At 45.3% G+C, this 14,453-nt stretch overlaps 1 long non-coding RNA gene across 2 annotated transcripts; it reads left to right on the top strand.

Moving 5' to 3' along the window:
• The first annotated feature begins 1,746 nt into the window (after positions 1–1,746).
• LOC309529035 lies at positions 1,747–10,075 on the top strand. 2 transcript variants are annotated; one of them, XR_014218051.1, is made up of 3 exons: positions 1,747–1,954; positions 8,536–8,722; positions 9,722–10,075. It is a non-coding gene; the product is annotated as an uncharacterized lncRNA (long non-coding RNA). The 2 variants fall into 2 exon arrangements; XR_014218052.1 differs by having other exon boundaries at positions 9,719–10,075.
• The last annotated feature ends 4,378 nt before the right edge of the window (positions 10,076–14,453 follow it).

Below are 14,453 nucleotides of genomic sequence, written 5' to 3'. Positions count from 1 at the left end.
CTGATCACAAACTGTTAAGGGAACGATATACAAATAGTAAGAGAAGCCACACCATTGCCTAAACTACCCAGTCATAGCTGTCACACCAGTCGGAGCTGGTAAAAAGTGCTTCTAAAATGGTTTAAGCTTTTCTTTTTATCTCAAAATTTCCAACTGTTTCTTTTCACCACCAGCTAGGTTCTCTCCAGCAGCCTATCATGCAGCCAAGCGTATTTTGTTTCCAATTTGGAGCCGCCTGCCTTTGAGTTTGTTGTCTGCTTGGCAGCCGTTTGTCCTCTACAGCTTCCCTACGCAGACAGCACCTGTACTAATTAAGTAACAATCAGCAATCTGACTGCAAACCACCTGGGAAATCTCTCATTAAGATTTATTGGGAAGCGTTTTAGTGGCATTTTATTGCCAGGGTTCATTCTGATTGTGCCTTTATGCTAACCAGGTATTTCCAAATAGACCTCTTTCCCCTTGTTCCATTAGGTTCTTTCTTGTTTTTGTAGAGCACGGCCCTTTACTGTTTTACTGTTTCCCCTGCTGGTTAAACAGGAGGTGACAGACACAGGGCAGTAATAGTCAGGCACCTGTTCTGTCTGAACAATAAAATGTATGTGTTGGGTTTTTGTTTTTGTTTTTTAAGCACCCTGCATGGTATAATTGTGAGCCTGAGGAGATTAAGGGAGAAGAACAAAGTGAGAAGGAAGGGAGAAGAACAAAGTGAGAATATAGATTGCAAAATGTTCCGTGGTGAAGAAACAGAGTTGACAGCTCGCTTCCTGGGAGGCCTGCTGTCCATCTACCCATCTACAGGGATGGAGAACTTGGGGTCCTTAAGATGTTGTTGGACAACAACATTTCTCCCCCAGTTGTGTATTCTGGGGAAACCCCCCCCCCTCGAAACATCATACATACATCACAGAAGGAGGTGGTCAACAGCAGAGGAGGCGGTCTACAGCAGAAATCCTGTTTACCTGATATGGTCACTGATTTCATTACCTGAGCAGTCTGGCTATTTGTTTGTGATGGTAAATACTCAGTTCCTGAATCCAGGTCACAGGCTCACCCTATTCATACACATATACGCCCTTAAGACAGGATTTGTGAGCAAAGAGACAATGGGGAGATTTTCCCATTTCCTTCCTCCTTGCAGAGAAATATTTGAGGTCAATTTGGGAGTCAAAATGGCTTCAGGATTATTTTCCTGTACAGTTTCAGACCTGTGGTTTATATATTTATGTACTTGTTTGCCTGGTACATTTATGAACATTTATTTTATATCTTAGACTTTATAATTTTCATAACAGTCACATTTACAAATTATATTCCTGTAAAGCAAGTGTGTGGGAAATTTTTGGCTCTGGGGACCAGCTCTTTATCTAACCGCACTCCATGGACCAACTTTGATGGCTGGGCAGGGAAACCACCTGTCAAACACATGACATTGTATGGATAATACTAATAGTACTACTGCTGCTGCTACTACTACTACTTCTACTACTACTAATTCCCTCTCTTGCAATTTCGAGTTTCTCCAAAGCATGAAAATGATCTTCATTCGTTGCCTTTCTAGCAATTCTAAATGATACATGTCTGGATTCTGAAAATATATAGGCACCCATAATATAATTAACGATATCTATTTTTCAAAGAAGAGAATAATACTCTTTCTTTAACATGTGAACTCTAATGTTCCCATGCTCCCAGCTCTTCATTTTCAAAGTTGGCTTATATTGTTGTTTAACAGGACCCGACACTCATGGACTTGAGCACAGCTTCAACCCATTTGGTGCTGGTGCTGGTGACTTTGAAGAGGCATTGGGAAGCAGATGTGCACTGTTCTCTGTAATTACTTTCCGCTCTCGTCTTGCCCTTTGCTGTCTGTTTGAAATTTAACCTTAATAGAATCAGAATGGCATTTACCCAGGGATCATCTCCAGAATGCTTGGAACTCACGGAAATAAAGGTTAGACTCTCAACCAACTTCTCCAATCTAATGTTTTCATGGCTGAAATTGTTTAAAGTGTTTTTAATAATAATAAAAAAAAGCAAGAAGAATTAGGAGAACTGTGTGTTTGTTGCAAAGGTTTAAGGTAGAAGGCTTTAAATCAAATTGAATAACACACCATATTATAAGTTTCTTGTAGTATAGTGCTAAAAGGCTGGTTTCATGCAACAGGTTTCTGCTGAAGCTTTGGCAGGCAGATTAGCAATGGAAAGGGAATATTTTGTACAGGATTATCACTGATCAGCCTCCATGTACATACTCCAGACAAAATATTTGTGGGCTAGTATGCCATAAAATGTCCACTTGCCATGGTATCAGCAACAGACCATTACTAGATGGGGGGGGGACAACTTGAAGGCAGATGAAATCTCAAATCCAAAGCTTTGCTAAACTTATACTTGTAAGGCAGAATGTGTTGTAGGGGGGGTTTCCTTCCTTCCTTCCTTCCTTCCTTCCTTCCTTCCTTCCTTCCTTCCTTCCATTTTCCTTCCATCAGTGTCTCCCCACCTCCCACAATTCCTTCGCATTGGTCCTAACAGGAAGAGAAAGAAGTAGGCAAGCCCCTGGGCCAATGTACTTTCTACCCTGATTCAACCATATGTCAGGAGTGCTCTGATGGTGTTTCCTGCTTGGCAGGGGGTTGGACTCGATGGCCCTTGTGGTCTATTCCAACTCTATGATTCTATGATTCAGGGGAACAGGAGAATTGGGTTCACTGGATCTAAAGCCATTCCTGATCTGCCTCTGCAATATCACCACCCCACCCCGCCTCCCCTGTGGAAGTAGCCACTGCGAAGGAACAATGGCATCAGTTCTTTCCATGCAGCCTCCAAGGGTAGATCTCCTCCACCAATGAGGAGGGAGTTCTGCAAAATCCTATGGCTCTAGGACAATCTTCCATTGACCATGTTATGTACTGAGAACAATAGGATCCAAATTGCAGCAGTCTGATTAGTCCTAGAACAATAGGATTCAGAATGCAGCAGTCTGATTGGTCCTAGAACAATGCAGCAGTATGATTGGTTGGCAGGAACCACCCAATCCTGCTCCAGATTGAAGTGAATCCACAACCTGATTGGCTTACAGTAGAATTCCGGAATTAGCCAATCATGTGCAGCCCATTGTGTAAATAATGTATATAAAGCAGATACTGTGAGGGGACATTCATTCATTCCTCCTCACCACTATGAGCTGAATAAAGAGCATGAAATCACTTTGCGACTCTGAGTATATTTCACTGGTGACGAAGGTGGGATCCCGCTGAGCTGACTGCCACACACAGCACCGCAGCACCGCCACCTGCCGCACCGCTGCCTCGCACCGTGTATCCAGGCTTCAGCTCCGGGACACAAGGAACTCACAATGGCAGCCAACAGCAGCTTCTCGCCATTCAACCCAGCATCTGGAGACTGGGAAGCATACGCCTCCCGTTTCACCTTCCTCCTAGAAGCCAAAGGGGTCACCGACGAAGAAGATGCCAAGAAGAGGGCGATATTCTTCAGCGTCTGCGGAGAGGAGACGTTTGAAATCGCCCGGGCTCTCCTTGCGCCTGAAGACGTCGCTACTGTTCCATACAAAACAATAATGGAACAGCTGAAGGGGCACTTTTCGCCGCAGCCCTCAGTGGTGGCTCGTCGAAATGCCTTCTACGCAAAGCGACAAGCCCCTGGGGAAACCATAACTGGGTTTGTGACCTCTCTCCGCCAAGCCGCCCGGTTCTGCAACTTCTCAGAGCTGGAGAACATGCTTCGTGACCGCCTCGTCGGTGGCCTGAAGGATGAGAAGCTGCAACGACGCCTCTACGCTAAGAAGGACCTAACGTTCCAGGTCGCTCTGGAGGAGGCCCTGGCAACGGAAGCTGCCGAGAGGTCGACGCAAGAGGCACGGCCGAGCCTGCCATCCCAACCGAGGGTCCACCACGAAGACCTCACCGACGACTCAGGATCCGACAGGGAGGAGGTGCACCGAGTACAGCAGCGCACTCAAGCAGCGCACAGACCACAGCTGCCTCGACGAGAAGGAGGAAACTGCGCAAGCTGCGGGGAGAGTCACGAGAGGAGGACCTGCCGTTTCCGCAACGCAGAGTGCAGGCAGTGCAGAAAATTGGGACACATCGCCCGGGTGTGTCGGGCTCGGCCCACCCGACACCAGGCATCAGATGACCAACCCAAGAGCCCCAGGTCCCGGGGCCCAACGCACCAAGGCAACTCGACGGAGCTCACGGACTGCCAGGTATACCAGTTGCCCCACCCCAATGTAGAGAAAATTTATGTAGAGGTACAGATAGAGGGGGCCCCATGCCGCATGGAGCTTGACACAGGTTCAACTCTATCCATAATCTCGGCAAAGACCTTAAGGAAACTGTGTCCTACTGGGGGTCCCAAACTCAGGCCGGCCCCATTCACCCTACGGGACTTCCAGAAACGTAAGGTCCCCACAATGGGGGTGGGGACCTTCAGGGTGCAATACCGAGGGCGGACGCGGCAACTGGACTTGCTTGTGGTCAAGGGCCCCTACATTAGCTTACTGGGATTGGCATGGTTTGGACCACTGGGGCTAGCTGTCACCGGGGTGAACCACACTAGCTTACAAGTGGACGTGGATGCCATATGCAAGGAATTTCCAGGGGTTTTCGACGGGAAATTGGGACAGTATATGGGCCCCCCCATTGCGCTACAGCTTGACCCCGCAGTACGACTGGTCAGGCTCAAGGCCCGCCGGGTCCCGTTCGCCTTGAAACCCCGTATAGACGAGGAATTGGACCGACTCGTGGAGCAAGGAGTGCTGGAGCCGGTGCCTAATGCCCCCTGGGAAACTCCAATCGTCACACCCGTCAAGCCTAATGGTTCGGTCCGCATCTGCGCAGACTACAAATGTACCATAAACAAGGCCCTCACGGCCCATGCATACCCAGTGCCAGTGGTCAGCCATGTCCTTGCCACCCTGGCTGGGTCGAAAATTTTTGGCAAGCTGGACTTGGCCCAAGCATATCAACAGCTGCCAGTAGATGAGGCCACAGCAGAGGCACAGACGATTGTGACGCACAGAGGAGCGTTCAGGGTAAAGCGGCTGCAATTCGGGGTCAGCGTGGCACCAGGCATATTCCAGAATCTAATGGACTCTCTCCTTAAAGGGATTCCTGGTGTCACCCCCTTCTTCGATGATGTGTTGATTGCCGGGCCCACACCAGAGGAGTTTGAGGACCGCCTCCGCACCGTTCTGCACCGTTTCCAGACGGCGGGTCTCAAGGTGAAGCGGGAAAAATGTCTACTAGGAGTGCCTCAGGTGGACTTTCTGGGATTTATGGTGGACGCAGAAGGGGTCCACCCGACTGGGGACAAGGTACGGGCTATTTGTGATGCCCCAGCGCCCAAGAGCAAGACTGAACTTCAGGCCTTCTTGGGACTATTGAACTTTTACCATTCCTTCCTTCCCCACAAGGCGGCGGTAGCGGAGCCCCTACACAGACTCCTGGACAAGCGGGCCCCTTGGGTGTGGGGCCAGCGCCAGGAGGCCGCATTCCAGGCAGTCAAGGACTTGCTTGTCTCAAACTCTGTCTTGGCACACTTCGACGAGAGGCTGCCGGTGGTGCTAGCATGTGACGCCTCACCCTATGGCATTGGCGCTGTCCTGGGGACCAACTCCCAGATGGAAGAGAGGTACCGGTGGCATACTTTTCCCAGACACTCAACGCAACCGAGCGGAACTACTCTCAAATTGACAAGGAGGGTCTGGCAATCGTGAAGGGAGTAAAAAAATTCCATGAATTCTTGTACGGGCAGCCCTTCACCGTGGTGACTGACCACAAGCCGTTGCTTGGCTTGTTTGCCCCCGAAAGGCAAACCCCCCAAGTGCTGTCTCCTCGCGTCCTCAGGTGGTCAATTTTCCTTGCCAGCTACCAGTATGCACTGATTCACCGACCTGGGAAGGCGATGGGCCATGCGGACGCCCTCAGCAGGCTACCACTACCGGAAACAGGCCCTGACCCAGCACCTGCACAAGAGGTTATGAGCCTGGAGCTGCTTCCCGACCGCCCCATTCAGGCACAAGAAGTTGCACACCATTCCAAGAAAGATAGGGTCATCTCCCGGGTCCTGGACTGGGTGTGGAGGGGATGGCCCAGCAGCAGCCCCGGGCCAGAATTCGCCGGCTACACAACCCGCAAACATGAACTGTCGGCCCACAAGGGGTGCCTGTTATGGGGAAGCAGAGTCGTTGTTCCCCAGCCCCTCTGCAAAAGGGTCCTCACAGCCCTACACGAGACACATCCAGGGGTAGTAAGAATGAAGGCCCTTGCCAGGAGTTATGTGTGGTGGCCGGGGATTGATGGAGAGATAGAGGCCTGGGTCAAACACTGCCAGGCCTGCCAAGAATCCCGCCCAGATCCCCCAAGGGCCCCAGTCCAGTCCTGGGAGTCCGCCCGAGCACCATGGTCACGCCTGCATGTGGATTTCGCTGGCCCCTTTCAGGGGAAAACATTCTTCATAGTGGTGGACTCCTACACCAAATGGCTGGAAGTCGCACTGGTACCGTCCACTTCCACGTCTGCAGCCATCTGGGTACTACGCAGGCTGTTTGCAACCCACGGGCTCCCTGACACTCTCGTCTCAGACAACGGGACTGCATTTACGTCAGGAGAATTCCAAACCTTCACAGCACAGAACGCCATCCGCCACATCCGTTCGGCGCCGTTCCACCCTGCCACCAATGGCCAAGCAGAACGCATGGTGCGGACCACCAAGGACACCCTTCGCCGCATGACGCAAGGGGACTGGGAGTACCGCCTTGCCACATTCCTTCTAGCACAGCACAGCACCCCCAGCTCAACGACTGGCCGGAGCCCTGCTGAACTACTAATGGGTCGGCGCCTTGCAATCAGATTGGACCGCCTTCACCCCGATAGAGCTCAGGATGAGGTAGTGGTGGGGGAAGGCAGGAACCCCCGGACCTTCGAGGCCCAGGACCCAGTGTACGCAAAGAATTTTGGGGCAGGCCCAGCATGGGTACCCGCCACAGTCACCAGGGTCACTGGCCCAGTGTCGTACGAGGTGCTAACGGATGGGGGGCAATGCTGGCGCCGCCACTGCGACCAGATACGGCGACGATTCCCGGGAGAAACCCAGGAGGAGGACAGGTCAGAGGAGTCCCAAGGGAACAGCGGGGCAGTGAGACCAATAGAGCAGGAGGGGCCAGCAGGAGAGGCAGAATCAGTAAATACAGAGAGGACCCGTGAGGCCGAAAGGACACCAGAACCAGAACCACGACTGAGCGAGCCGGTTGCACCAGACCAAACAACCCCATCACAGCCAGCATCCTTGGAACACGAGCCAGAACCTGGAGCCCGGACCAGGGAACACCCCAGGCCGCAACGCACACGTAGGCCGCCGGCATACCTTGAGGACTATGAATGCGACCTCCCGGGCAGGACTGGAACTTAGAGGGGAGGGGTGTTATGTACTGAGAACAATAGGATCCAAATTGCAGCAGTCTGATTAGTCCTAGAACAATAGGATTCAGAATGCAGCAGTCTGATTGGTCCTAGAACAATGCAGCAGTATGATTGGTTGGCAGGAACCACCCAATCCTGCTCCAGATTGAAGTGAATCCACAACCTGATTGGCTTACAGTAGAATTCCGGAATTAGCCAATCATGTGCAGCCCATTGTGTAAATAATGTATATAAAGCAGATACTGTGAGGGGACATTCATTCATTCCTCCTCACCACTATGAGCTGAATAAAGAGCATGAAATCACTTTGCGACTCTGAGTATATTTCAGACCATAAGACTGTACCCTAAAAGCATTTCCTAGCAGTTGCTGGACTCCATAGGCCTTTGGTCTGTTTCAGCAGGGCTCTTACGTTTTTGGTCAGACTGCTTTGGGAGTTTGGGGGAAGAAAAATTATTTTATTTTGCAACTTCTGCATACCTTTGAACCCCCATCCCCCCTCGATACATAGGCAGAAACTACTTGCTCTCTTATTTTTGGGTGGACCGCTTTGGCTCCCAAACTGGATTTGTTATGAGAGGTAATGATAAATAGATAGTAGGTGTTCCGATTGCCCTGGTAGACCTAGGGAATGACAAATGTGTCATATATAGATTAAAGGAACACTAATTATTTCACAGCAAGGCCTGATACATAATTACTTATGCAGGAGTTGATATTTGAACAGTTTAAAAGTTTAAAGTAAGCTTAAAAAGCTGGAAGCAGTGTAAAATATTAAATTGCCATTATTTTAAAACAATGAAGCTTTTTTAAATTACAGATAGGTAGCCGTGTAGGTCTGCCATAGTCAAAATAAAAAAATTCCTTCCAGTAGCACCTTAAAGACCAACTAAGTTAGTTCTTGGTATGAGCTTTCGTGTGCATGCATGATACACTCTGTGTATCTGAAGAAGTGTGCATGCACACAAAAGCTCATACCAAGAACTAACTTAGTTGGTCTTTAAGGTGCTACTGGAAGGCTTTTTAAAATGTGTGTGCGTGTTTACTCATACTAAACCTTGCAATAAACTATCTCCATTTGCTTTTTCAGAAAGGTATAAAAAACTGAGTGTCTGCATTCCAAAGAGAATAAGTACTGGTATTAAAATTGTGACTTGAGACTCCTTGTATTGCCTTGAGAGAAAACATCCATTTTAGTATGAGACAGAAAATACTCATTTGTGGTCAACGACATCTGGCACATTGGATAACTTGCCTCATTAAAATTTTATTCACAGGTAGGTGTTCCAGTGTGCACATTATGGTATACAAACACATCTCCTTGCTGCCAACTGCTCAATTTTAGTATAGTATAGTAGTTTACCTTATAAACTGAGAGAATTGTTTTTCAGTTAAACATTAATAGAAATATTTATTATTATATAAAAAATTGCATATATAAAAGCAGTTGAATAATTTCATATATAAAGAATATTAAAAACCATTACATATTCAATGAAAAATAATATTATTTAATCATGTAACAAGAACAAGAAAACATATAACAAGAAAACCAGATATATATTTTCTCCCTCAAAGTTCTTTATTGCTCGTTGTCAATGGCTTTCGTTTTGGCAAATATGAAGTTGGTGGGGGGGTATTGTGATCATGTCACTGGAAAAACAAAATGAAAAAAATGCCTTTTCCATTTTTTGTTGATTCTTGTTGAATGTCAGGTTGAAGATGATTACTAAGATTTATCTACAACAGTGAAAGATTTAGGGGTCCAGGTGTTGTGCTTGTCATCCCCTCATGTAGAAGGAAAAGATCCAAGCGAGATGAAATGCAGCTCAAAAGTGAACAGATGGCAAAAACAGATAGGCTTTGGCTCTAAGGGTCAAAGGATGGTGCTTCGGGAAGTCAAACTACTGATTAGGGAATAAACATCAAAAAGTTGATGCCAGTGAAAGTACTCTGAGCTATTAATAGAGTAACAAAGTAGGGTAAGCTTTGAACAAGTTTATGGAGTCACCAAGGATGATAGCACTGATTTGCAAAAAGAAGCAATGTAGAAGTTCATCTGAACATGGACAATAGAAGTGTCAATAGTAGTAGTGTCAAGGAGGCAGCAAATCTTGGATGATTCTGAATATATACCCACAGGAACTGCTGTACATAATCAGGAAAAATGCAGATGATCCCCCCCCCCTTAAAACAAGTAGCCAGTGTTGGAATTCTAACTCAACAAAAACGTAAGAGACAATCGATGTATTATAACAAATTTTGTCTCCTAGCAGGTCATCATTTGATGTTAAGCAGCCAAGTCAGGAGAACATAAATAGAAGAGGGCTTCTGGATCAGACTAAAGGACCACCTAGTGCAGAATTGGGTTCCTGCAATGGCCACCAGGATACCTAAGGGAAGCTTGCAAGCAGGATATGAGTGCCCGGGTTCCTCAGCCACTGATATTCAGAGGCCGACTCTCTCCGATAATGAAAGAAATAGAGCTGTCATAAGTAGTAGTCATGGATGGCCTTATCCTCCATGAAAGAGGTGAGCCAAATGTATGATAAACACACAAAGTGAAACATGTTGGGGGCATGTTCTTTTGATTAAATCAAAATCAAAATAAACGAAATTTTAAAAAATAAACTGATAACTAATTTTCTAAAAGTTTTATTGTTTTCTCTCATCCTAACGGATCTAAAAAGTTAAATATTCAGATGTCTAGATTATAATATTCACATTGATTTGTCCAGCACCCCCACTGCTCTTAACCCACAAGTTTGTGCTGAACATTCTTAGATGAATCTAAAGTGGTGACAGTTATCATCCCAATTTTGGCTAAGAGTTAAAATAATAAAAATGCTAAGTGGCATTGAAACTGATTGAAACTGTGCCTGATTGTTTCGGACAAATACTGAGTGGGGATATTTGGGGTAAAATATCCCTGCACTGATGGAGGTTGTGGAATTATGTAAGTTCATTTCCCTCACATTCCTACACTTCTGTCGCTCTGTTTCCATGCACCAAAACCTTGTCCCAGATTGGTCCAAGTCCATAATTACTGTATTTTCTTAAAATAAGTACATTCGCAATTATGCAATGCATGGGTCCTAAACAACTATTTACATATTTATCTATCCATCTTCCAGCTGGAAAATTGAATGTGAAAATGGGGATAACTAAGGTACTGCACACATCCACATTACAAATTGAAATACTTCTCTGAGTATACACATGTATCTAGTAACATTATAGTGGAAGTAGTTCAAGTCTTGTTCAGAGCAGATTTTGATCCACAGCAAGTAGAGGTGAAAATGTAAGTGAAATAACATTGACAAATTCTGGTTTGGATGAAAATTGAAACAGACAGAAAAATTGTTTATCTAGCCTGGCAAGTTCCCAAGCAGTCATCACTGTGGAAATCAACCTTCACATGAAAGCAGCCAGAGGTTTAGTGCCTTTGAACATGCCCTGATAGTGAGAGGTCTTGTAGGCCACCAGTAGGGACGGGGGAATCTGCCAGTTTCAGTTTCTTTCAGTTTCTCACTTTTCTAATTGTAAATTCACTTCACATTTCTGCATCGGTTTTCAAGGGGAAAAAGTAAAGGATTTCCCCAAGCATTTTAGTGTGAATTTTTCCTAATATACACATTTTAGTATGCAAATTTCCCTAATATAACATATTTTCTTGTATGCTATTTTCCCAAACATATGCATTTAGTGCACACTTTCCCCTAATACTCACATTTTTTACTCATTTGTTTGGCTGCAGAACCGTACTGCAATATTTAGAGAAAAGTGAATTTTCAAGGATGGTTGCCTTTGAGTTTGTGCATTGTTTCAGGAAATGTGGATTCACCTCGAAATGAACTGAATCTCTCCTGTAGACCTAACTATCCTGTGAGTATTTATTATCTAGTACTTCAAAACTGATGGTGGCAGTTTCCCCAGTATTCTAAGGCAACGGATTCTGTATTCATTGACACTGCTAAATTTCTCTAAGCAATTGTGCAGTGTGTGGTCTGAGCACAACAGCCATTTCCATGGTTGAAGTTGTTGAGAAAGGTACAGCTGCAATCACACACATGGCTTGCCAGTTCGGTTCGCACCGACATCTCTCCACACTGTTGTGTATGATTGTGTAGAGGAGTCTAGAAGTGAGAACCACTCCACTGTGTAATGAAGTGCTCCCCTTATTTTCCGCCTTAAGTCTGCTGCCAACTGTATGGCTATTGATGACAGGCCCTGGAAATATGAGGCAATAGCACACCCGTCTCCTGTTTGATTGCTAACTTGTCATATTTGCTATGGCATAGCAAATACACTCATGGGATAAAATATGACTTCATGTTGACTTAATCCAGTCTATTTTGGCTGTGTGAAAATACCCTTCGCAGTCACCTTCCTTGGCATTTCTGTTCATATGTTCATGAATTGGCCATAAAAACAATCAAAGTTAATGGGAAGACTCCTATAGGTTTTAAATGTGCTGTGACTCAGCCCCCCAAATGTCCAGTATTATCACAACGGCCACACAAGGATCATCAAAACCAATGAAAAAACTTAACCTTGCTCCTATGGACCACTGAGGAAATGAAACACATTTGCAGGCCTGTATAATGAATGTGGCTGAAGTAATTTAGTAAAGACATTATCATGGAGGTAAGCAGGCTTAGGACTTAACTATTGATTTCCTGTCTCTTAATTGTTTTGATGAGGGCTGATGCACTTGAATAACCTTAACTGGCTTTTTGAGCTAGAGTTTTTCTCTCCCCCCCCCCCAAGTTGGGAGGACAATGTAAACTGTAATAGTTTTAATTAGACCTTTTCCTGTTTTGTTTAGTTCATAACCTGAAAGGGCAACTGAGCAATAAAATGGCAGCAGCAATGTTACAACTCAGCATATAAAGGGCTGTGTGTGCTCTGTGCCAAAATAAAAAAGGGTTTCCGCTGAAGAGAGAAACTCAGATCTTGTGAGAAGAAGCAGAATATCAGCAAGTAGAGCAAAATGCACAATTTTACATTCATGTTAATGTCTTACCTAATTAATTTATTTCCCAGTAAGTTTTCCACAATGATTTAAAAAATACTTGAGAAATGAAGGGAGAGAGGGTCATGCAGAGAGCCAAAGCAGACATACTCTACTCCTAACCACTTTTAAAAGATTTGCTCTGCTAAACTCATTTCAAATTTCACCAGACCTACCGGGATTTTTTCCATAGCATGAGAGCTAGAGACTCATATTTATTTTAAGAAACTGAAAGCTAAGATTCTCAGGGAGCCAAGTTGCATTTGTGGTCAACACAATGGATGTACACAGAGAAAATTTACAGTTCTGGTGTTTAAAGTGTTCTTCTCTGACATAATATGAAGAAAGCCATTTAACTAAACTTTGAGTACAAGTATCTGCAAAAGACCTGTTCTGTGGTGGCCCCATAGCTCTGGAACTCATCACCAAATGAATTCAAAATGCTGGTTTTGACCTGTAAAACTTTATAAAGCTTGGAACCCTAATATGTCTTCCAGTACGAACCCTCTCATATTTTTTAAGGCCCACCTCCAAGTGACCCTGGTGGTAGAGATGCAGAGAGTGGCCACAAGAGAAAACCTCTGTAGTGCTCCCTCAATTGTGGAATGCTCTCCCTAGGAAAGTCTGCCTAGTGTTAACATCGCCATGTTTTGGGCACCACATCAAGACCTTCCTTTGCTTCCAGGCCAATGAATTTCTTGGGTGATTGATCTAAGGTAGAATTAAGGTAACCAGTGAAGCACTTTTAAGACTGGTGTGATGGATGGAAAGGGGACTGTGGCAGTACCGCATACTGCGCTGACCAAACCTTCCAAATGGCCTTGAAAGGCAACCCGATTGCAGTAATCCAAGTAGAACCCAAGTAGAAAGCTACCAGAACAGGGAAAGATATTTATAGATGGGAGTTCTAGTCCAAAACGTCTGGAGGCCACTAGGTTGGGAAAGACTGATCTATGGTACCTCTCTAACAATGCATTTGTGCAAAATATGTAGTTAGCCCCTTCGCCTTCTGCTACCTGAACTGACCCAACAGCATTAACTTTCTGAGTAGCAGCAAATCCATGACTATGTTATTTATAATTCATGCTTCTTTGAATAAAAAGAATAAAATAAAGGCCATGGTTAACATTATTTGCAGAGACCTCTTCTAATATTGTGGATGCTGCTAGCAAAAGAAACACCAAGATTTGTTTTTTTTAAAAAAAATGTGAACATAAGTGGTGCTCTGAACTCATAGATTTCTTTTTTCTCTGATTAAGCTATCAAAATATATTCTTGGAGCATAGAGAAAACTAATATAGAGAGCCAGTGTAGTGTAGTGTAGTGTAGTGGTTAAGAGCGGTAGTCACGTAATCTGGTAGTCACGGTAGTCACGTAATCTGGGAAACCGGGTTCGTGTCTCCGCTCCTCCACATGCAGCTGCTGGGTGACCTTGGGCCAGTCACACTTCTTTGAAGTCTCTCAGCCCCACTCACCTCACAGAGTGTTTGTTGTGGGGGAGGAAGGGAAAGGAGAATGTTAGCCGCTTTGAGACTCCTGAAGGGGAGTGAAAGGCGGGATATCAAATCCAAACTCTTCTTCTTCTTCTTCTTCTAATACATGATATTTCTCTATAGCTCAGTGACACTAGCAATAAAGGATTTCATTGTCTATAATGAACAATAAATGAATAAAATGTGCTGCAGTAATAAGAAAAGAGGAGGGCAGATAAAAATACTGTATTTTTTGCTCTATAAGACTCACTTTTCCCCTCCTAAAAAGTAAGGGGAAAGTGTGTGCGCCTTATGGAGCGAATGCAGGCTGCACAGCTATCCCAGAAGCAAGAACAGCAAGAGGAATTGCTGCTTTCACTGCGCAGCGATCCCTCTTGCTGTTCTGGCTTCTGAGATTCAGAATATTTTTTTTCTTGTTTTCCTTCTCCAAAAACTAGGTAATCCTTGAAGTTTCATTAGTAGTTTTGTACCATGTGCAAAGTCTTGCTAATGGTCTTGGAT

Source organism: Podarcis vaucheri (assembly GCF_965113315.1).
Source record: "Podarcis vaucheri genome assembly, chromosome: 3".
Taxonomy (NCBI): domain Eukaryota; kingdom Metazoa; phylum Chordata; class Lepidosauria; order Squamata; family Lacertidae; genus Podarcis; species Podarcis vaucheri.
Note: the sequence above shows the minus strand (reverse complement) of the source record. Positions and strands in the feature narration are given on the sequence as shown.